The sequence below is a fragment of the Eptatretus burgeri genome, chromosome 2 (genome assembly GCF_056783735.1).
Source record: "Eptatretus burgeri isolate ZD-2024b chromosome 2, Ebu_testis_v1, whole genome shotgun sequence".
Lineage (NCBI taxonomy): Eukaryota > Metazoa > Chordata > Myxini > Myxiniformes > Myxinidae > Eptatretus > Eptatretus burgeri.
The window spans coordinates 114,135,619-114,160,512 of NC_140962.1; the positions used below are offsets into that span (position 1 = coordinate 114,135,619).

The 24,894-nt window shown below is 43.5% G+C and overlaps 1 long non-coding RNA gene across 2 annotated transcripts; it reads left to right on the plus strand.

Annotated features, from left to right (window-relative positions):
- Positions 1-215: 215 nt before the first annotated feature.
- Positions 216-24,349, plus strand: LOC147032867 (uncharacterized). Of its 2 annotated transcripts, XR_015052173.1 has the most exons (8): positions 216-293; positions 816-850; positions 4,084-4,230; positions 7,894-7,975; positions 8,113-8,157; positions 9,122-9,168; positions 11,554-11,725; positions 23,588-24,349. It is a non-coding gene; the product is annotated as an uncharacterized LOC147032867 (long non-coding RNA). The 2 variants fall into 2 exon arrangements; XR_015052165.1 differs by lacking the exon at positions 23,588-24,349 and having other exon boundaries at positions 11,554-11,762.
- The last annotated feature ends 545 nt before the right edge of the window (positions 24,350-24,894 follow it).

Genomic DNA, 24,894 nt, shown 5'->3' on the forward strand with positions numbered 1-24,894 from the left:
CTACGTTGTGAAAACTTGTGCTTGCCACTTGGACATTGTGTACTCTGTGCGGTCTTGGAGAATGGTCACTCCCTTTAACATTAGTGGAGAATGGTGTGCGATCCGGCGGCCATAAGCGCTAGCACGCTGCACATGTACAGTACATATGTACGAGGTCAGACTATCCTGTAAATACAAGCAATAACATTCCAAACTGTGTGCTGTGCTTTTCAGCTTTGTTTCCAGTATCATTTACTGGAGTCTTTTCTTCTTGGTTTTTCTGCTGGTGGCAAGAATATGCCTCACTTTCAGGGGTAAGAATAACTTCGATGCCCTTTTTAATGCAAATTCCATCACCGATATCACTTTCACTGTTTAACTGGTGCACTGATTGATTTAGATTTGTTGCATTTCATGCCAACTTCACTTTGAATTCAACATATCGATGACTTCTCAAATGATATTTTCATTTTTGGATTTTTTTCCCCAATTGTGTTTCATGTGTCAATGCGAATTTTGAGATAGATTTGATATTTGTTGTAATGGACCAAACACATTTTCTCTGGCATATATTTTGACAGTGTTGTGTGATTCAAAGCAATTACAGTGTATGTTTTAAAAGAATATTGCTTTCCCATTTCTCCAGTATAACCTCACGTACACATGTACACAGCGTCTTGACCAAATCATTGTGCATCATGGAGATCACCAGATTTATGCTCTCAACCTGTGTAAGCTTTGAAATGATTTGATTTAATATGACTTCCTCACTCCTCTCCCCCCCCCTTACCTTTTTCTTTCCCAATCCCCTTTTCCCCTTTCCTTGTTTTAATCAGGTTACTATTGTCAAGACGAACAAACAATACTTGAGGTATTTACTTTTTCCTTGCTTTTTGCAAAATATTTTCCTTTTATTTTCTGCTGCTACAATCATTTATTTATTTATTTGTATGCAGCCTATGGCTGCTTGGCGACATCATTTTCTGGGGGTGAAGTTGTGCCACGGATGCAATGCTCCCATTACCATTAAAACTGGTACTCATTTTGCCTCAGAAGGATGACTGGCAGAGTCAACCCACATGGTGTTAATTCAACAGCTTGACAGAGGCTTGAACTCAAGACCCTGAGATCTTGAACCAGGCACCTTAACCACTTAGCCAAAACCAGGCAGCTACAATCATGATGCTACAGGAAGGAGCTTTTGTTTGTTGTTTAGAGCCATAAAACAAACATCCTTTAAATCTGGGTTGTCCAACATATTGGCCTGGGGTCCAGAGTCCGGCCCACCAAAGGTTCATATCCGACCCACTAACCTGCATATGAAAGATTTTTACTTGCTCTTCTACGAGCCTCGATGTAAAAAAAATATTAAAAAAATAAATGAAAAAGTCCAAGTCAAACACGTGTTTTCTAAAGCGCAGACAGTAAACCAAAGGAGGTGGGCCACAGCATCATGTGATATGAGGTACAATCCTTTTATTGATAACAAGCAAGAAAAGGAGAATTGATACTGAATGTCCAGTTTTCAAAGGCTCTTGGACCGATGATGTTTTTGTTATCGATCATAACGGAGCCAATATTGTGTCTAATATGTCAAAAGAAGATCGCCGTTTTCAAGGAATACAATATCAAGCGACATTATTCCACAAAACACACGTGAAAATTTGACAGTCTCACATGTCAGGTGGGGAACGTTCGACTAAACTCGCTGAAACAAAATGTGATCAGGAAACGATGTTTCTTCAACGCTGCAAACCAGAGTTCTGTGGTAGTGAACAAGATGAGTTTTTTGATAGCCAAAGCAATGGACAAGAGAGGGAAACCATTTTCTGATGGGGAATTTGTGAAAGACTGCTTGCGTACATTTACATTTATGGTATGTCCTGGCAAAAGGTCGATGGAAGGGAAGATCAGCCTTTCACATCAGAACCTGTTAGAAGAGGAGATGACCCAGCATGGGACATTCAAATTTCTATGGTCAAAGGAGTTGATGGCTTTCACTTTTATAGTTTAGCGCTCGATGAAAGCACAGAGGTGAGTGACACATCTCAACTGGTAATTTTTGTACGAAGAGTCATCAAAACTTTCAAAGTTGTTGAAGAACTGCTCGACCTTTGTACAATGACAGGAACAACAACGGGACAAGACATTTTTTGATGAACTAAAACGTATTTTGGTGAAATTCAATCTTCCAGCCAACAAGTTTTGCATGGTCAAACAGCCCTGCGATGACAAGCAAGCACAATGGATGAGTTAGTCGAATGCTCAAATGAGTGTCTCCATGAAGTTATCACTGCATCATTCACCAAGAACAGCTGTGTACAAAGATCCTGGAGATGAAATATGTGATGGAAAAGCATGTTTATACAGTCAATTCCATAAGGTCCAGGGGACCCAATCAGAGACAGTCCAAAGCCTTTCTTACAGAGGTGGAATCAGACCATGATGTCATTTCCTTCAGCCATATTCATTAGCTCAGCAGGGTAGCCACACCAGCCAGATTCTGGTCACTGGTTGAAGAAATAAGAACCTTCATGACAAACGAAGGAAAGGATGTAAGCTTCATGGATAATGATGAGTGGTCGAATGACTTGGCATCATCAAGTATCTTGCAGACTTGAATGTGAAAGGACAAGGAAAGGATCAATTTGTAAGCAAACTATACGAGTACTGTATGTCCAAATGTTCATACAGAAGTTTGAGTTCATTCAGAAACAGTTGATGATGAAGAATGTTGTCCATTTCACAATGCTATCAACAAGGCATGCTGTGACAATGGACCATGAAATATATTCTGCACCTATCAGCAGCCTGAGAGACAATTTCTAAGAAAGATTGACGGATTTCAGAGAGCAATGTGATGAACTGAAGCTGTTTGCAGATCCATTTGGAACTGATGCCACTGATGTTCATGACATGTTCCAACTGGAACTAATTGAGATCCAAAATGACAGTGACCTGAAGAGAGCTTTCTCAGTGCATGACCTTCTGACATTTTATAGCCAATATTCTCTCAGAGTGTTATCCTAATCTATCAAAACATGCTCTTCAATTTGTTGCCCTGTTTGGCAGCACATATTGCTGCAAAGAACTTTTCTCAAGAAAGAAAAATACCAAAACAAAATCAACATCACTCCTGACAGACAGACAGACATCCATCTAGAATGCTCCACATCGCTACATTAAGTGCGCGGGCCGACATTGATGACTTGTACAAACAAAAACAATGTCAGATGTCTCACTAAATCAGTTTAATATAGTGATGAGAAAGTAAGCAAATGAATGAGTCTTCTCATTTGATATTTTTTTTCATAAAATGCACTTTTTTGTTGTTGTTTTGAGAAATAATAAAAAAAAAATGAGACTTCATTGCTTTGTCCTTCAAAAAGTTGCTCACATCCCTCAAGATGGGGCAAAAATTGCAATGTCGCCCCTGACAAAAAAATAAGGTTGGACACCTCTGCTTTAAATGGTCTTCATTTGTTTTTCAATCACATTTAGAACCACAGTTATACAAATGTTCGTGTTTCCAAAACCACGGTCACGTTTTGTATCCCACTGAATGGCCGGATCTGGATCTGGACCTGAACCAAAATCGAATCAGCTTGTTCTCGTCACCGAACCAACTCATCCGACTAGTTTTGTCATAACTCGTCCATAACTTCTTTTTTTTAATCTCGTGCTATACATCGTTTTTGCCCCCCAAAGAAGAATCGCTCAAAAAAATGAAAAACTCTCGGATCTGGATTGGGATCTTCACCAAAATTGAACAAACTATTCCTTTCACACACTCAACCTCTCCACGAAGTTTCGTCCAAAACTTTTTGAGATATTGTGCTATATATCGATTTCAGCCCATTATCATAATGGGGAACAATCACTTCAAAAAATTCTCAGATCTGGATCGGGATCCTCACCAAAATTTCGTCCTTGTCACACACCCAACATCACCAACAAATTTCGTCCCAATCCGTCCACTATATTTTGAGACATCCTGTTCACAGACAGTGGGTGAAAACATCACCTTTCCCACCTTCAGTGGTGGAGGTAACAATCTTATAATTAAACCAATGACATTTACAAACTATGTGGTTTGCTTTGCAGAAGCTTTTGGATGGTCTCTTTGAGAGTGCTGACCGTCCATGGTACTGCCATAACTAGCACTTTGTGAGATTTTGCTTCGAAAGGAAACAGCACCACATCAGCGACTTCATTGATTCTGGTGAAGGGAACCCTGCATCACTTGCAGAGGTAAGGAGAACTAAGATTACTTTGTTGAACTAAAATATCATTGTTCATACCACTTTGACCGTTTCATTAACCGGTGAACTTATCTGGAAAATTTGCATTTTAATACTGACGCCACGATTACTTCAACAATAAGATATACTCAAGTACTCTTCTAATTAAAATATTTTAAATGGAAATCATGCTGCATATTTCAAAAGGGAATTTTGAGATCTATTTGCAATTTGTTGTGATGTTACAAATGTATGATCTTACTTGGCTATGATGATCTATTATTTAATGTCAACACAGTGGTTCCTGAAAAGTGTGCCACCTCCCCTTCACCACCAAGTGTATGTGTGTGTGTGTGTGTTGTACAAGATAATTGTTCAGTTATTTGTTGAGTTATACGGTATATAATGTATTTTAGAAATAAAATGAAGGTTGAGATGTATGGAGCATTAATATGCAGGGCAATTAAATAAACCACCACCTGTCTTTGCCACATTTCTTTCTGCTCCTTATTCTTTATTACCGTTTGTATTAAGTTGGGATGGACAGCTCATAAAGCATGCGTTCGTTGTTGGCTCAAATCTTTCACAACCAGGACAGACGGGTTTGATGTTCCACTTTCAAAATATTTACGTCGAAATTTGACAAGGGTGACTATGGAAGAGCATATTGTTCAAAACACATTTTCCAAGTACTTAAGCTACGAGAAAAGAAACCATCCTTCCGGACTGGTTAATTCTCCCAGAATTGTGGACGGGTTAATTCCCCCAGAATTGTGGACGGGTTAATTTCCCCAGAATTTTGGACGGGTTAATTCTCCCAGAATTGCGGACGGGTTAATTCCCCCAGAATTTCGGACGGGTTAATTTCCCCAGAATTTCGGACGGGTTAATTCTCCCAGAATTGTGGACGGGTTAATTCTCCCAGAATTGTGGACGGGTTAATTCTCCCAGAATTGTGGACGGGTTAATTCACCCAGAATTGCGGACGGATTAATTCCCCCAGAATTGCGGACTGGTTAATTCCCCCAGAATTGTGGACGGGTTAATTCTCCCAGAATTATGGACGGGTTAATTCTCCCACAATTGCGGACGGGTTAATTTCCCCAGAATTGCGGACGGGTTAATTCCCCCAGAATTGTAGACGGGTTAATTCCCCCAGAATTGCGGACGGGTTAATTCCCCCAGAATTGCGGACGGGTTAATTCCCCCAGAATTGCGGACGGGTTAATTCCCCCAGAATTGCGGACGGGTTAATTCCCCCAGAATTGCGGACGGGTTAATACTCCCAGAATTGCGGACGGGTTAATTCTCTCAGAATTGCGGACGGGTTAATTCTCCCAGAATTGCGGAGGGGTTAATTCTCCCAGAATTGTGGACGGGTTAATTCCCCCAGAATTGCGGACGGGTCAATTCTCCCAGAATTGTGGACGGGTTAATTCTCCCAGAATTGCGGACGGGTTAATTCTCCCAGAATTGCGGACGGGTTAATTCCCCCAGAATTGCGGACGTGTTAATTCTCCCAGAATTGTGGATGGGTTAATTCTCCCAGAATTATGGACGGGTTAATTCCCCCAGAATTGTGGATGGGTTAATTCTCCCAGAATTATGGACGGGTTAATTCCCCCATCATTGTGAATGCTCATTATGTTGCCAAATTCTTCTCATTCAGTGTATGCAGCAATCTCACGATCCCAAGTGAAATCATATAGCAATGAATAAATTTCTTATATAGTGCTTTTGATTTAGAAGTTCCTGCACTGGATTTTAGTTAATTTAATTCCTGTGTCGGGATTTAGTGAGGCCACATCGAGATTATTCCCTCCACCACCAAAGGTGAAGGAGGTTATGTTTTCACCCCTTTCTGTCTGTTTGTCTGTGTGCAGGTTGTTTCAAAAGGTTGTGGATGGATCCTGTAAATCCCACGCACACAAAAAGCTTCATTGTGACAGCAGTATCTGCGTGTCGTGACTTGTCTGTGTTGTTTGTTATCTCCATAATTCGGGTTTTAGAAAGTGCAACAGAGTTCTCCCAGGACTTGACGTATCCGCCTCCGTTTTGGTAAAGAATCTTGATTCATTAGGACAAGGACTCTTTTTTTGAGGATCACACCACGCAACCTCTCCCTATATACTCACATCCTCTCCATATAGCCACATAACCTCTCCCTATATCCACACATTCTCTCCCTATAACCACATAACCTCTCCCTATAACCACATCAGCCTGACACACTGTATTTAATGATCCTTCTGTTAATCTCTCCATGAAGGGGATGTGAGACTATTAAAATGCCCCTGTCTGTCTGTCCAGTCGAAATATTTTTGCTTCAAAAACTTTGAACAGAGGGACCCCCCATGGAGAATATTTTATTGCTAACTCTGACGTCATCGGCAACACCATATGGCAGCCATATTGGATTAAGGGAGATATTGTGACATTTTTTTCTCCTGAACCGCTCAAAGAAAAAAAAATTGAAACTTGCCATATGTTATCAACTCACCATGGGGTATATGAAGAGATAACGAGGACGTCATCGGTGAAGTATTCCAGCCATTATTGCTTGAGTTTAAAATCCTTATCTGAAAATCTGAATCTTCATCTGTCTGATCTCTGACCCGATGTGAGTGAATAATTATATTTATAACATTCATAACCCATGCCAAGAAACTATGTCACATGATTGGGTGCATGAATTATAAGATATGTAGACCATAATAGTTGTTGTTTTGTTGTTGTTATCTCCACCACCGAATGTGGAAGGAGGTTATGTTGTCACCCCCGTCTATCTGTTTGTTATTTTGGAAGATGGAATACTTTTGGAGTTATTTTGGCTGGTCTTGCGTGCTATTCTGTGTGTCTGTTAGTATGTCAATCACCGACATGTCACAATTTTAAACTGATCTTCACGAAACTTCCCCACATGGTAAAGCTCGTCAAAAGCAAGAAGTCTTTTGTTTTTGAGGTCAATAGGTCAAAATAGGCCAAAAAGTCGGCTAGCCCTGGAGCTAGTGACGTGAGTTTTACATGTTGGGCAAATGTCTGCTGTGGTGTGTCCTGGGTTAGTTTTTATGTATCTAGCAGTTCTAGCTAGAACGAGGGGAAAGGGGAGAGTTGCCAGAGTAAGGCCACTCCTCAAAGAAGGAGAAAAAATATAAATATTTGTTGTGGATATGTGATGCGTGTGTGAGTGTAATTATGTGTGGTGGTTTGAGTGTTTGTGCAAGTTGTTCATGTGGAAGATGAGAGGGATGGTGAGGGAGTTCCATGGGGACCGAGCGATCAGCGCTCTGATTGTGACCGTGCTGCCCTTCCAATTCCGTGCAACAGGGAAGAGTGGGGAAGATTTGACCCCCGTCTTGCGTTGGGGGTACGATTATGTCAAGGAGGCATCCCCAATAGTTGTCCATAACAGCAGTGGGCTATAATTGTGGCGTTTTCAGTTAACGATGGTATTTTTGTTCAGAATGAATGCGTGAGGCGAGAGTATGCACTCCCCGAGTGCCGTTTTTTTATATTCGGGTTTGGGAGGGCGGGGAAAGGTAGAGGGCAGAGCAGAGTTGCAGTTCCACTTGTTGGATGGAAAGGTATCGATGAAACATATGATTTCAAGTTCAGCACATTTTTGAATGATATTGTGCTCTTGAAAGGTCTCTTATTTTTTTTTTTCTTCAAGGTCATGAAAGAAATTGAAAAGATTCCAATTTCAAATCAGCAAATATGGGAATGAAAATGGTTCATTTCTTCACACGACTCCAGTAAGTAAAACTTGTTTTGTTCTTATTTTTTTCATTGTTGAGCTCAATCTTTTATATCATGTTCTTAGTGATTCTGGGTGAATCTTTCTCCCCAAATGGACAACAAACTGACTTTTTCATCTTCTTTTTCGAATCAGGCGATGATGGAGAAGGTTGATGAAGAAGGACAAGGAGGAGGAGAAGTAAGTGGTGAGAAAAACTCATCCTTATATTGATTGTATTTCATGTGAAATTATAACAGCACTGGGTCGTGCGCACACCTGTGCCAGGGTGAACAGTTTACGTTTTGTATCCCACTGATAGACCGGATCTGGATCCGGATTTGAAACAAAACCTAACCGGCTTGTTCTTGCCACCTAACCAACCCATCCACCTAGTTTTGTCATACCTCGTCCACAACTTTTTGAAATATCATGCTACGTCTTGTTTTTAGCTCCGTCTCTTTAATGGTGAAGAATCACTTGCAAATTAAAAATAAAAAAAATACACTCAGATCTTGATCTTCAGGAGAATTGAATCAATTTTTTTTCACACACCCATGTTCACCATGTTTTGGCCAAATCCATCCGCAACATTTTGAGATATCCTGCTCACAGACAGACACACAGGGCTGAAATCATAACCTCGATCCACCTTCGGTGGCAGAGGTAATTAAAACGAGCAAAAAGATTGCATTCTCTCGCCCACACTTGTTTGGTGTGGTTTTATCGAATGTAATTTATAGACATACTCACATTCTAATTGTACATAATTTATAGACATATTTTGTTGAAAAATGAGAAAAGCTAGGTACTGACTTAGCATGAGGTGGCATTTGTGGGTTACATTAGCACATTCCACGTGGACAAACAGACAGACAAACGGACCCAAATGGAATACCCTCTCCTTTGGCGAGGGTAACTACACTGTATCATATTGTCTGTTGTGTCATGTGATACATGTGCAAGCTCTTTCATTTGGAACCGTACACAAAATATGTGATGCTATAAGGGATGTGGGAGAGTGGGAGTGTGTATTTCCTGGAGGGTCACAGGTGTCCGGGGGTGGCGGTGGGTGTCAGAATCTGAGTGTGTGAAATATGTACAAACTAATATTTGTCTTGGATGACTCAAAATTAAAAATATAAACGTGTTCATGTTTACACAGGGATCATTCGGAGGATGTTCAGAAGCAACAGGATTTCCCGGATTCCAGTAAGTCCTTTTTCCTGCATTTGTTAAGATACCTTTATGGAGTAAAGTTGCCGTCTACGTTTCAACAAGAAGAGACGTAATTACACTTTAATGGAAAATGTTTTTTGCATTTTTTTTTTTATCCTGAAAAACTAGACCCTAGTGAACACAGTCGTGTGAAAAGATTGGCCTTTAAAACTCAGGTTCTTAAATCATCCTTTTGAAGGGGGACAGACATCACACAAACAAATACACATACACACATTGTGTTTTATATGGTGGACGCAAATAAAATTTACAGTGGACAATAATGCATCCCTGCAGGATTACAAAAAAAGTAAACGAAGTTACCGTCCAGTTGTTCTCTTCGAGGCACTGAATGAGGAGTTGGAGATGCTGGGATTACAGGTTTCTGGGGTCAAAACTTAGATCCAGGCTTTCAGTGACATCTTGGATGCTGCTATCTTGTCTGTACCTGTTTGTAGTGAGGATGTTAAGGTCATGGAGAGATTCACTTACGTTGGCAGTGATATTCATGTCTCTGCATGTTGTGAGCCAGAAGTCAATAGACATGTGGGTCGGGCCTGGGGAGTCATGGAGTCACTGGTTCATGGGGTGTGGCGCTGTCAGTACCTGTGTGGGAGGACAAAAGTCTGAGTCTTCAGGTCCTTGGTGATTCTAGTCTTGCTCTACGGATGTGATATTTTGACTCTGACCACGGATCTGAGACAGAGACTTAACTCCTTCGGTACCAGGTCTCTTCCGAGAATCCTTGGCTATGGCTGATCAGACCTTGTGTCCAACGAGCAGTTGATGAGAGAGACACAGATGAGATTTGTTACCTGTATGGTCCGTGAGTGTCAGCTGCGGCTGTATGGACATGTGGCTCGTTTTCCTGATGCTGGTCCTGCTCACCAGATTCTCTCAGCAAGGGAGCCTCGTGAGTGGAGGAGGCCAACGGGCTGACCACTTGACTCGTGGTTGTAGCAGGTTGATGAGCATCTCAAGGAGATGGGGATGGGTCAGGCATCTGCCTTGGGGATGGTCAGATGGTCAGCCCCTGGATACTCACGGAAAGTGGATGCCGCAACACGCTGCTCTGGTGCATGCTCCCATACCTGACTTGTCCTGTTCTCCAAAATGCAAGAGAGACAAAAGAAAGAAACAATCTACAATAATAACAATAGCAGCAACTGGAAGGGCACTCGGTAGAGCACATACCTCCACCCCACAATGCCTGATCGACGGGAACATATCAGGTCCAATACATTTTTGACATATCGTGCTATATCTCGTTTTTTTTGCCCGATCTCTCAATGGTGAAAAATCACTTTAAAATTCGAGTAGTCTGATCCGAATCTGGATCGTCACCAAAATCAAATCAATTTTTCCTTGCCACACACCCAAACTGTCCACCAAGTTTCGTCCGAGTCATCCACAACTTTTTGAAACATCGTGCTATATATCATTTTCGCCATATCTTTCAATGGTGAAGAATCATTTTTTTTAAATTCCAGTAGCTGGATTCGGATCTTCACCAAAATCTAATCAGTTCGAGACGATCTAATCAGTTCGTCCTTGTCACACACCCAATGTGTCCACAACTTTTTGAGATATCCTGCACACAGACAAAACAGACAAATAAACACCATTACTAAATTACAAATTCCAGCTCACCCATTGGGGTTATTACATCAGCGGTTCTACTGCACTCCTAGCAATGATGCAACTAGCAGCCACAGGATGCACATGATAGGAGGATTCTTCCAGTTATATATATATATATATATATATATATATATATATATATATATATATATATATATATATATATATATATATATATATATATATATATATATATATATATATATATATATATATATATATATATATATATTTGGGAGACAGATGGTGAGAGGAGAGAGAGAGATAGAGATAGAGATAGAGATAGAGATAGAGATAGAGAGAAATAAAAATAAAAATAGTTTAATTACCTCCACCATCAAAGGTGAAGGAGGTATTGCTTTCACTCTCTGTCTATTTGTTGGCCTGCCTGTCTGTCTGTCTGTCTGTCTGTCTGTCTGTCTGTGTGCAGGATATCTCAAAAAGTTGTGGACGGATTCTGATGAAACTTTGTGGACAGGTTCGGTGTGTGAAGATCCGAATCTGGATCCGTATACGAGACATTTAATTTTTAAAGTGATTCCATTGAGAGATTGGTGCCAAAAACTATATATAGCACAATATTTGAAAAATGTATTGGGCCCGACGATACGTTCTCGTGGATCAGGCATTGAGTGGCGGAGGTACGCGCTCATTGATATTTATGAATTCGCTTTTTGATGCTTGCGTTTCCTTTTTGAACATTTCTAATGACTGGTCCATCGTTTCACTGTTCCACAGAAACCCAGTGGAAAGAGCTTCTCAAACAATTTGAGATTTTCAAAAACAAGTCCACACAACAGAGTGTGCTTATTTTAAAAGGACATGAGGGGAGCGCTGCAACCGTCCTGCAACATATTTGCAACAAGTTGAAGGACAAAAAGGAGAAGAAGAAGTTCTCCAAAAATCACAGGTATTTTCAGCAAAAGTGAAGATTGCTTTGTGGTTGAACTGCCAAAAGGACTTTGTAGAGATTGTGAGAAGTCAATAATTTGGAGCTGAGGATTGATTGTATCATAACTGAAGCCTGGCAGTGCTGCTGATGCAGTGCCCTTGTGCGTTCTGGCAGGAACGTTTAACCTGTTCATGTATTGGCAATAATTTGTCACATCTTCACAAACGAACCCATTTGATCTTCAATGTCCACCAACTAATGCTTGCAGGCAGGACTACCAGTTTACTTTTCATCTGAGGGGTGGTACCACCTTGCATGCAAAGCACCAGGGTGATCGTTTATAATTGGGCCATGATTTGAACTCGGGCCACACGGGTCAATGTAAAATGGTTTGAGTGATCCACCGTGAAAGATCGCAAGGTGCTGACACTTCGATCTACGTCAGGATCTTGTGATCTTTCACGGTGGATCACTCTCTCCATTTTATTCTTCTCTTTGTTGTTGTTGTATAGCTCCAGACAGTTCTCTCAAACAGGCCCATGGCACAGAGACAGCTGACTGAACTCCCAGGAGCGACCCAGAGACCCCCCACCCCCAAATTTCAGGTGTACCCCAGCATTCGTGAAGTCAGAGCCACGACAGATTTAGAGAGAAGAGACAGAGACAAAAAGAATGTGCCAGTCTGGCGATTGGCGCTCTGACAGTGAACACGCTGCCCTGACCAATCCGGGCAGAAGGGAAGAGTGGAGAATATTTGGCTCCCATCTTACGTTGGGGGGTGGGGGGGGGGTACAGCCACCGCGAAGAGTCATCCCTGATAGTCACTTCTTATATTAGTATTCTCTTGTGCTGCCAAAGTAAGACTGATAGTTTTGTGCTAGAATTAGCAACTACATTTAGAGAGGTCAGAGGTGAGTGCATAGACCTCCTTTCTATCATGCTAGCCCCCCCCCCCCACTCCTCCCTCGTTGGTTAATTCGTCCAATCATAAACTTGTTTGCTGTACAGCGATATTCGTTGGTGTTGCCTTCACTTCTGAATGCACGAACATTGTTTGTTTTCTCTAAGCTGGACAAACAAACTGAATGATCTCCATATTTGTGATTCAATAATAATCACTTGTATCTTACTTCACTCCAGGTTTCATGCCTCCCGTGTTCGTTAAATGTTCAGCAACCGGTGTAATGTTTTTGAATTCTATATTTTAATCGTGATAAGTTGTCCATTGCCAACAAGGAATGTTGGGCATCAAGTTGTACATGAAGAAAGCTCCTCCAGCCTTGGAGGTGAAAAAGGCTTTCAAGTGCGTTTTGCCAAGTTTTCTATAATGATCTTCCTCTTTAGAATTGTCCCTCTGAAGCTGACCGACAGCAACGGCAACACATTGAGGAAGATTTACGAGATGCTGCCCAAAATAAACGAAGTAGTTGGTACAAATTCCCCAATTGACATTGCCAAAGCTCTTCTTGCCGAAGTGACAAAAATCAATCATTTAAGTAATAAACTGAAATTGACCCCTTCACAACTTGATAGTCAGATTGGACGCACGCACGCACGCATGCACGCACGCACGCACGCACCTCTTTTTCATTGCTGTTCCTCACATTTCTTTCAGACACACATGCACACCATCCTTTTTGTAAACTGCACAGTATCGGCTATTCCTAAGATAATGTAATGGAGACGTCCCCTCTGGATAACTCCGACAGGACGGTGTGTCTTCGAGAGATTACAGACGCTGCTTGCAACTCTCCAATCTGGCCGGATCTTCGCGCCCATGTTTGTTACCTTCGCATTCTGCGAAAGGTTATGTATTGGTCGCCGTGTATTTCTTTATTTATTTATTTGTGAATATGTATGTGTGTGTGTTTGTTTGTTATTCGCATAACTCAGAAAGTATGAAACCAAATCGCTTGAAATTTGGTGGGATGATGGGTTATTATCCAAGGAACATTTGATTAGATTTTGGGAGCGATCGGGTCAAAGGTCAGGATCAAGGAAAGGTCAAATTCGTATTTTTACCATAGCGCGGTCAATTTTGATCGAATTGGCATGCAACCGATGCCAAAATATTCAGAATTCATTGCCCAATCTTGTGATGGGTGACATGACACAATTGCGTCATTACCCTTGTTAGCGGTTGGGGGTCAAAGGTCAGTGGGGTCACGACCTTTCAAAATATGCGGAAATCAAAACCGATTTGCATGAAACCAACACCAAAATGTTCACTGTTCTGTGCCCCCCACTCTCATGCCAATAACAAAAAAGTAGCGGAGGCGAAGGTATGCGCTCTACAGAGTGCCCATTATAGTTTTGTCATGCCTTAACCGCATCAGAGATCGATCTTCGATAACGAGTCCGAGCTGCCCAAACACTTCAGCAATCTTGTGCCACCATCAGAACGGACAGAATAAGTAAGGATACAGTTTCTCATAGAAATGGCTTTTCGTGGCAGTAACAAAAAAGTATTTACAATGGCAGGCAAACAGGTATTTATAAGGAGAGAACACCATGGAATTACACCAATGTACAACAATTAATCACAGCACGTATACAGTGCTTCAGAAAGTAATTACACCCCTTGACGTTTTCACATTTTGTTGTTGCAACCTGAATTTAAAATGGATTATATTTAAATTGTTGTCACTGATCTCCACGTAATACTCCATAATGACAGTGGAATTATTTTTTGAGAGGTTTTTCAAATTAATTAGAAATGAACAGCTGAAATGTCTTTGGTCAATAAATAGTCAACCCCTTTGCTATGGCACTGCAAATTGAGCTCAGACGTATCTAATTTCCTTTGATTATCCTTGAGATGTCTCCAACTCGATTGTAGTCCAGCTTTGACCAATTCAATTGATTGGATATGGTTTCGAAAGAAACACACCTTTCTCTGTAATGTCCTACAGTTAACAGTGCACGTCAGAGTAGAAACTCTACGAAGAAGTCCAAGGAACTGTCTGTAGAACTCTGAGATAGAATTGTGAGGAGGCATAGATCTGGGGAAGGTATAAAACAATTTCTAGAGTGTTGAAAGTTCCCAAGAGCACAGTGAGCTACATCATTACAAAATGGAGAGTATGTAGAACCACCCATACTCTTCCTTGAGCTGGCCGTCTGGCCAAACCGACCAATAGGGCAAAGAAGGACCTTGGTCAGGGATGTGAACAAGAACCCAATGACCACACTGAAAGAACTACAGAGTTTCTTGGCTGAGAAGGGAGAACCTGCCGGAAGGACAACAGTCTCTACAGCACTTGACAAATGTTGGCTTTATGGGAGAGTCAGATCAGGTATGGAAGCATGCACCAGAGCAGCGCGTCACTGCGTCCACTTTCTGCCGGTACTCCAGGGGCCTCTGTCTGGCCATCCCCCAGGCAGATGTCTGGCCCATTCCCACCTCCTTGAGATGCTGATCAGAACCTGCTGCAACCACGAGGCATGTGGTCAGCCCATTGGCCTCCTCCACCCATTGGCCTCCTTCACTATCCAGTGAATCCATGACTCCCCAGGCCTGACCCAGACTTCGATTGACCTCTGATTCACAGCCAGCAGAGACATGAATATCACTGCCAAGGTACGTGAATCTCTCCACGACCTCAACATCCTCACCACAAACAGGCACAGACAGGACAGCAGCATCCAAGATGTCATTGAAAGCCTGGATCTTAGTTTTGACCCAGTTAACCCGTAATCCCAGTGGCTCCGACTCCTCATTCAGCACCTCGAGGGCCCCCGGAAGGATATCTAAAGTCTCCGCAAAGATGACTGCATCATCTGCGAAATCAAGGTCAGAGATCTTGACATTTCCAAACGATGCACCGCAGCTTGATCTCTCCGACATCCTCCCTAAAATCCAGTCCATACAAGTGCTGAAAAGTGTGGGGGCCAGTACACACCCCTGACGAACTCCAGTAACAACTGGAAATAAGTCAGAGATGATACCACCACATCTCACAGCACTCTCAGTACCAGAGTAGAGTTCAGACATCAGATCGATCAGTTTTGGTGGCACCCCACAAAGACCAAGAATCCTCCAGAGGGCATCCCTATTCACTGTATCGAATACTTTACAGAGATCAACATAGGCTGCAAGCAGCCCCTGCCGAAACTCTCGTCTGCGTTCAGTGAGGACTCGAAGAGCAAAGATGCGGTCAACCTCCTTCAGAGCCGCTTGTGGATCCCGGTGGTGTTCGCTCTGAGATCTTGGGTCATCGTGAACTGCACGTCGTGTTCGGTGAAGGACGGTACGCTGTGGTAAATGAGACGAGGGACAAGCACGTGTTTCGTGCTGCATGGGCGTCGTGCTGGCTGTGTAATACGCTGTGGCAAACGAGACGAGGGGGAAAGCGAGGCAGAAGGCACCGTGGATCGTCACTCTGTGGTAAATGAGACGAGGGGGAAAGCGAGGCAGATTTCCCTCAGGAGTGATCTGAGGAGAGTGGAAAGTGGAATGGAGGGGAAAATGAGTTAATAATCCAAACTAATAGCCCATCGCAATGCACTCCCTTGTTCTCCCACTACACAAAAGGAAGGGGTCTATCTGTATGTATATTAATGGCATAACTGACTCGGGACAACTATCTGTTGTATGCATGTGGTTCCGAGAACCGCAACAATATATCGAGATGCAAAATATATATGAAGGTGCTATATATTGCAGTCGAGTCGAAAGCAACATTGGCGAAGCGAGTACAAAAATAACTTGGAGTCCTCTTACACATAATACAATTAAGGTGTCTGAAGCATCACTCGAAATACCGTCTCATACGATGACCGGGAGTGGCGCTACATGAAACACATTTTCGAAGATAATTTGTGTCGCCCCACCTTTGAAGAGGTACTGATAAGGGGGGCGAATTAAGTTGCTACAACCTTTGCCATGTGACCCCTAGTCTCCTTGGCAAGTTTGGTTGGTTGAGATTGCATAAGTAACAACCAAATACATCAACGTCAGACAGACAGATGCCAAATTACGTATTTTAGCATGATGACAGATTGGCAGGGCTCACAGAGGCCACACTGTTCCACCGTTGAGCTTTGCATGGCCCAAATGACTTACGCCACCTCTGCTTATGACAATTTGCTGGATGAGTTGGAATGAGCTGACAAGAACAAGTCGATTGGATTTTGGTTCCGGTCTGAATGCATATCCATCCTATCGGTGGGATACAAACATAAACTGTTCATCCTGATGGAAGAAAGCTCTCTCCCGAGTGCCGTTCTAGTTTAAATGCTGTTTGATCAATCAATCATTCTTGTTTACATGCTGTCTGGTCAATCAATAATTCTTGTTTAAATGCTGTCTGATCAATCAATAATTCTTGTTTAAATGCTGTCTGGTCAATCAATAATTCTTGTTTAAATGCTGTCTGATCAATCAATAATTCTCGTTTAAATGCTGTCTGATCAATCAATAATTCTCGTTTAAATGCTGTCTGGTCAATCAATAATTCTCGTTTAAATGCTGTCTGATCAATCAATAATTCTTGTTTAAATGCTGTCTGATCAATCAATAATTCTCGTTTAAATACTGTCTGATCAATCAATCATTCTTGTTTAAATGCTGTCTGATCAATCAATAATTCTTGTTTAAATGCTGTCTGGTCAATCAATCATTCTTGTTTAAATGCTGTCTGATCAATCAATAATTCTCATTTAAATGCTGTCTGATCAATCAATAATTCTCGTTTAAATACTGTCTGATCAATCAATAATTCTCGTTTAAATGCTGTCTGATCAATCAATAATTCTCGTTTAAATACTGTCTGATCAATCAATAATTCTTGTTTAAATGCTGTCTGATCAAGCAGATGGAATTGATAACCCTCAAAACTACAAATATTCGCCTCACCGAACGAGGCGACATGGTCCTCTTGAGATGATGATATAGTTTTTGTCATTAAGAATTTAATATTGAGGGACTGCAATTGTAACCGGGTTATGATCACCTCCGCTTGTTAGCCCGTCCTCAACACTGAAGGTGACGGGGGTTTGCAATCGCTTCTGTGTGAGTCACTGCCTATCTCGGGCTAAGCTATAACCTTTTTGAGTTTTTGTAATCAAATTTACAACAAACCTTTATATATAAGAGAATATGGAGAACACTAAATAATGTTTACTGTTTAGTTGTTTTTCGAAGTGTTGTTGTCAAGTTTATTTCTAATACAAAGCAAACGTGGATGGGCTTTGCATTTTGTGTTGTTGTTTTTTTGTTTTTTTGTTTTTTTTGTATACCTTGTTGAGGCTCGTGTGAGAGCTAACACACAACGCACATCAAGGGGGGCATGAGACAAGAGGGGCAGGAGTGGGAAGGACAAAACAGTGGGGAACAGAGACATTAGGAGATCTGTGGAAGGGAGAGGGATGGGACAGGGAACATGGGGAATACAAGATGGACATTACAGGGACTTCCAGGAAGGAAAGCAGGGAATTTGAAGGAGGTGGGCTTGGGTGGATTATCAGGGGTAGAAAACATCGAGGATTTGGATGGGGGATGATGAGAGGTGGTGGTGAACAGCTGTTTTGAAGGCCTGGAGGGAAGAATGGGATTGAATAGAGTGAGGGAGTTTATTCCAAAGGTGGGAAAAAAGAGGAATGAAAGAGTGAAGGTGAGCAGTGATTCGTGATTTTGGTAGTTTTACCAGAAGGGGGTTGTTGGCGGACCTTGAGCGCTCTGCGGAAATGTGGTGGGGACAAATCGCAGAGAGAGCAGGGGGGAGCGAGGCTGGAGAGGAGAAGGTAGAAGACAGAAAGACCACCGACCAGACCAGCCTGCGGTGAGAGAGAGTGAGAGGCCCAAAGACTCAGCCTCATTGCGGGAGATGCCAATGATCCAAAATGCCTTGGTTTCCACAGCGGGAAGCCGAGGAAGGTGGGAGGCAGGAGCGCCAGCCCAGAGGGGAGAGCAGTACTCCATCAGGCAGCGGACGAAAGCTTTGTAAGTGGTCAGGAGTTCAGGTGGGCCGAGGAAGGACTTTGCACGATGGAGAATTCCCAGTCGGCGACTGGCTTTGGAGGCGAGGTTTGAAATGTGGCTTTCCCAGGAAAGGTCATGGCAGATAGTGAGACCCAGAAGCTTGAAAGAAAGGACTTCTTCCAGAGGATTGTTGAGAAAGTGGATGGGGGGGGGGGGGTTCTAAACGGTCCTCTCGGAGAGACATAGTGAGAGTGTGAGATTTGTCCGGATTGAAAGACATGTTCCACGTGTTGGACCAGTTTGTGATTTTATCCAGATCTGCAGTGAGCGAAGAAGCTGCTGCTTGCTGTTCTGAGGGATGACCGATGGTACGGCAGAGGGTGAAATCATCAGCAAAGTGATATAGAGGATTTTCCAGAGAGTCGGAGAGATCATTGATGAAAACCAGAAAAAGAACAGGGCCCAGAACGCTATCTTGAGGAACTCCAGCCTGGACAGGAAGAGGGGATGAAAGAACTCCATTTCGGGCCACACGTTGACTGCGACAGGAGAGGAAGTCTGCGAGCCATGAGTGGAGATGGCCTTGGATACCATAGGAAGAGAGTTTGGTGAGGCCTACGTCACATTTTCTACGGCGGCCGTGGGGTCTCCAAAATCTATGACCACTAGCAATTATACGGCGGCCGCAGTATTTCCACGGTCACACAATGTAGCAGTCACATATGTTTTTATTTTTCGGGTAGCTGCACGGCGTATTTATAAATTGTGGAGACCGAAAACGTGGGGGTGCCGTACGGTCTTTGATTTAATGTCGCACAGTGACCTTCGGGCGTTCCTGCGGCGGCCATAGAATTTTCAAGGCAGACGCAAGTTGCCCGCAAGGCGACCGCAGGGGGACCGCAGGGGGCCCTTAGGCGAACGTGCGGCCAGACGGACGGTCACGAATGGGTTAATTTTGTTTTGTTTTTTTACCAGTTTTTTTTATAGGCTTGTCGAATTGCTACGGCGAACGTAGAAATTAAAAAAGTTGTAACTCCACGTTGTAATTCCACGGCGACCTTACGGCCTGTAAAATATAGCCATACAGCGTAGGGCCACCCTGAGGCCACCTCAGAAACTGCGGCCGCCGCACGTTTCTGTCAATTCAGAGGGCGTACGGCCGCCGTATCCTCGCCGTAGAGCAAATGTGACTTAAGCCTTAAGTCTTAGAAATTGTGGAGACCGAAAACGTGGGGTTGCCGTACGGTGTTTGATTTGATGTCGCACGGTGACCTTAAGGGGGCCCTGCGGCGGCCATAGAATTTTCAAGGCAGACGCAAGGTAGCCTCAAGGTGCCCCCAAGGCGACCGCAGGGGGCTCTAAGGCGAACGTGCGGACAGACGGACGGTAACGAATGGGTTAATTTGTTTTTTGTTTTTTTTACCAGTTTTTTTTTCGGCTTGTCGAATTGCTACGTCGAACATTGAAATGAAAAAAGTTGTAACTCCGCGTTATAATTCCACGGCGACCTTACGACCTGTAAAATATAGCCAAAAGGCGAAGAGCCACCCTAAGGCCACCGCAGAAACTCTGTGGCCGCCGCACGTATCTGTCAATTCAGAGGGCGAACGGCCTCCGTATCCTCACCGTAGAGCAAATGTGACAGGCCTGAACAGGGCAGGGTGCCAGACTGTGTCAAAAGCACGTGATATGTCCAGGGATATGGCTCGGTTTTCCTGTCTGGCATTGAGGACCTCCATCCATTGTTGGGAGAGCAGAAGCAACATATCCATTGAAGAGTGACCTGGTCTGAAACCAAATTGAAGATTGGAAATCAAGCCATTGGAGAAGAGGAAGGATTTAATGTCTGAAGCGATGATGGATTCCATAACCTTGCTGATGATTGGGAGAAGGCTGATTGGTATGTAGTTGCAGGGATCTGTTTTTGCACCTTTTTATGCAGGGCAGTGATGTTTGCTGATTTCCAAGCAGATGGCAGATGACCTTGAGCAAATGAGTGGGTGAAGAGAACAGAGAGAGGGTGAGCAAGAGCAGAAGAGCAGGTTTTTAGGACACGTGGGCTAATGCCGTCTGGACCGGTTGCAGAATCTGAGTCGAGGTTTGACAGCAAGCTCTCCACCTTATCAGGAGGAAAGGACACAGAGTCCATGGACAGTTGGGTGCGACTGGGTGAGGTGGGTTGAGAAAGTGATGGGTTTTGGACACAAGAATTAGCTGCAAACAACGAGTTTAGGCATTCAGCCTTTTCAACTGCGGTATCAGCTGTGCGGCCATTTCAGGTAAGGGAGCGGATGGAGGGGGAACATACACGAGAAGCAGATTTGATTCGATGCTACCATGATTTTGAGGAGGGAGAGAGGTTTGAAAGTTCACACTTGAGATTAGAAAGATGTTGTTTTCTGGCTCTCCTGAGGGTAGATACACACTTGTTCTGAGCTTTATGGAAGGAACTGAGATTACCCTCATTTGGGTTTGCTTTCCATGAGGCAAAGGCAAGTTGTTTCAGGACAACTGCCTCGCCACAAACTTCAGTGAACCAAGGGCGGGAGGAAGGGTAGGACAACTGAAGCCGAGAGGGGATAAATCTGTGCATGAGGGAGAGCAAGTTTCTTTGAAAGAATTCCCAGGATGAGTTGATGTTGGAGAAAGTAGCGATAGGAGACCAGTCTATAAGTTTGATGGCTGCATGGAGACCCTGCCAGTCGGCTTGAGTGAAATGCCAGACTCGACGGCGGTGAGGTGGTTCTCTGATAATAGCCAGAGAGATGTCCACTTTGACAAGGACGTGGTCAGAAGAACCGATTGCAGTGGAGGAAGAGCAGCAGATATTGTCAGGGAAAGTTGTCAAAATCAGATCCAGAAGAGATGGAGCACCATTGGTTGAGATCCGGGTCGGGAAGTTGACCGATTGAGTCAGTCCCAATGAGTAGCAGAAAGCTTTTGCTGAAGTGCCATGACAGGTGAGAGTGATACCCACACCTAGCCAACTGGCATGATGACAATTGAAGTCGCTACATATGAGGAAGAGAGAGTTTGGATCAGAAGATAGAAGTTGGTCCATGTTTTCGGATAGTCAGGTGTAGATGGAGTCATCACTGTTCGGTGGACGGTACAGTACACATATAAACATGAGGTGGGAGTGGAGGGGAAGCCGTAGCCAGAGGTATTCCTCGGGGTGTGGGGGAGTGAGGGCAGTTCATGGAGAGTGAGGAATAGTCTTTGATGAAGAGAGCAACTCCTCCACCAGGACGAGGCTCAGGTCTGTCATACCTGAGGAGGGAGTAACCGGGGAGAGATACTTGGGAGGCAGACACACCTTGGGGGAGGAAAGTTTCTGTTAGGCAGATTATGTCTGCCTGGAATTGTGTGTATATATATATATATATATATATATATATATATATATATATATATATATATATATATATGTGTGTGTGTGTGTGTGTGTGTGTGTGTGTGTGTGTGTGTGTGTGTGTGTGTGTGTGTGTGTGTGTGTATATGGAAAGATCTGAAAGGTTTGAGCGAAGGCCCCAGATATTTGAGGTCCACACTTTTAATGAAGAGGGAGGGGAGGAGGCTTTGGGTGCAGGGGGTGGGAGGGGAGGGGAGGGTAGGACAATGGACGAGGGGGAGGTAAGGAGGGTTGTTGAAAGAGTGTGGGGGATTGCAGAATAGTTCGGGGAGGGGGCCGGATGAGGAGGAGAAAAGGCTCTGTGGTGCTGGGGGAGAGGAGGGAGAAGAGAGGTGGAAGAAGGTGGTTGAGGATTTGAGGAGGTGGAGTGAAGAGATTGAGGTGAGATGGCAGTGGAAGGAGGCAGCTTTGTGGATGAGATGGGGGGCAACTTTGAGAAGGATGAGTGAGGGGGTGAATGGTGGGAGAAAGGTGAGGGGGGAGTTTTTGAGAGAGGTGAGAGGGAGGCTTGGAGGGAGAAGAGTGTGATGGTTGCTTTGAGTGAGGGGTGAGAGGGGTGAGTTGGCACTGAAATTGGAAGAAAATAATGGCTGATTGAAAGCGAACATTCATAGCAAACTGTTTTTTTTTTTTAATTTCTCGGTCGGAGTTGTGATTGAAGACATTTCTTGATGGATGCAATGAAGATGAATTAAGAGACCAGAGAGAATAAACTCTGTAACAGTTGGATATTTTTAGGCAAGGTATGAAGGACAGGTCGAATTGAGAGCAGTCTGTTTAAATAGTAAAAGAGTAGTGCATTATGATACAGTAAAGAGAACCACATGTGTGAAAGATGCTTTTTTATCTTCATGCTTTTTGAAAAAAATGGAGGGGATATTATTTTTGGCTCCAACTGGCTGTCTATCCATCCGTCATATGTCACGCTATTTCCTCCGAAATAGTTCAGAAATTCACCAAACTTCGTGGTTATGATCATCACATGGCAAGAATGTGTGATCACAGTGTCATTTTTGGCCCCGTACCCCCGGGCGGGGTCAAAAGGTAAAATACCAAAAATATTCAATCACGGGCACATTTTTTAACATTTTCGAATGATGCACATCCATGCCTGAAATATGTAACGATTTTTGGGGGGATTTGACTCCCGGTTCATGCCCCAGGGGTGGGGACTTTGGGTCACATGGGTCAAAACGGGAAAAAAAATTTTAACTCAAAATTTGATATTGGGTATTGAGTCATTCCTCATGGAATTTTTCGCCATCTTTCAACTTTGCTTTAGGTGGGAAATGTGGGGATTTGTAATGGCGCACCATCGATCACTCGTAGTCCAGTAGCTTAACTTGTACTACGTCGTATAACAGTGGTCATATAACCAACTCATTTGGTGGCATTAGAATGTCCTGTGGAATTTCTATCAATCCTGTTTTAGTTGCAAGTTTCTTGCTGTTTTTGAGGTTGCCAAGTAAAGTGGGAAATTGTAAAACCCATAAATTGACTCATGTGATGTCTTCCATGAATTAATGCAAAATCTTTCCCCTTCCAGAGAGATTGGGATTTGAGAGAGGAGGAGGAGGAGAAGAAGAAGAAGAAAAAGAAGGAGAAGAAGCAGAAGAAGAAGAAGAAGAAGAAGAAGAAGAAGAAGAAGAAGAAGAAGAAGAAGAAGAAGAAGAAGAAGAAGAAGAAGAAGAAGAAGAAGAAGAAGAAGAAGGAGAAGAAGCAGAAGAAGAAGAATCCACATCTCGAGATAATACGCTCCATCATCTCTCTGATATTCATTGTAATATCCCTGCTAATTGTATCATGACTGATAACATGCAGTCGGACAAATATCGCTTCAAATTATAAGACACATGAAGACGAAGAAGAGGAGGAGGTTTTGGGGTTGTAAGATGGGGGCTGATTTTCCCCCAAGTTTCAGCTTTTTTGCGGGCAGAAAATTAGTTGCATCTATGATCCAGATACATATCTGAGGACCTTTTCCTATGGAAGATTACAGACTCGTTTCGAGCACCGAGGGTGTGTTCCACTTCCAATGAGCTCGCTATCGCTTCGTAAGGATATTGGTTGGTCTAGTCTGTTATGCTATATGTTTGATTGTCAATCGACTAAAGCTCACATTTTTACTCCGACCTTTACGAAGCTTCACCACCTTGTAGAGGTAGTGACAAGCTCGAAGCCCATTGTTTTTCAGGTCAATAGGTCAGAAATCAACGTCACATAAGTCGTCAATTTTCAATGATTCACATGATATCAATGTATAGCAAAATATATACATGGGCCAGAACATCAGATCCACCATGGTGCCACTGTGAGGTGGTACTGAGCTGACCCCCAGTCCCATTCTTACAAGGGGATGGGGCGGGGAACTCCTCTCCTCTTCCGCAGCACACTGGCACCTAGTTTGGGCCTGACCCCAGTCTATTGCACGGATCTCGAGGTTGCGAAAGCGATCCAGGATGTGGAGGATCGGCGCTTGGGCATCAACTCCCCTTGTCAACCTCCACGGGGTGTGGAGCTGCTGAGGCTACCTTGCAACGTGCCCACCGACGGTTCCTGGCAAAATTCACCAGTGCTTCACGGGATCTGCACCCATCATTAGGATGTAGTCTGTGGCCTGACAGGTCATCATCCAATCTCTAAGATCGTCTGGCATTCCCTGGAAGCATGTAACTGAACTGCCGAAGGGAATGCCGGCCGGGTGTGTGATCAAATACGAGTGGTGGAAACCATTGGCGGAGTTAGACTCCGCCATGGCCTTCCACCCTCGCCAGCCGCCGCAAGCCAGGGCCGGGACAAGCAAGCCAAATCGGAATTCCTTCGGGAGCCGTAAGCAAGCGAAGCCCAGGTCCG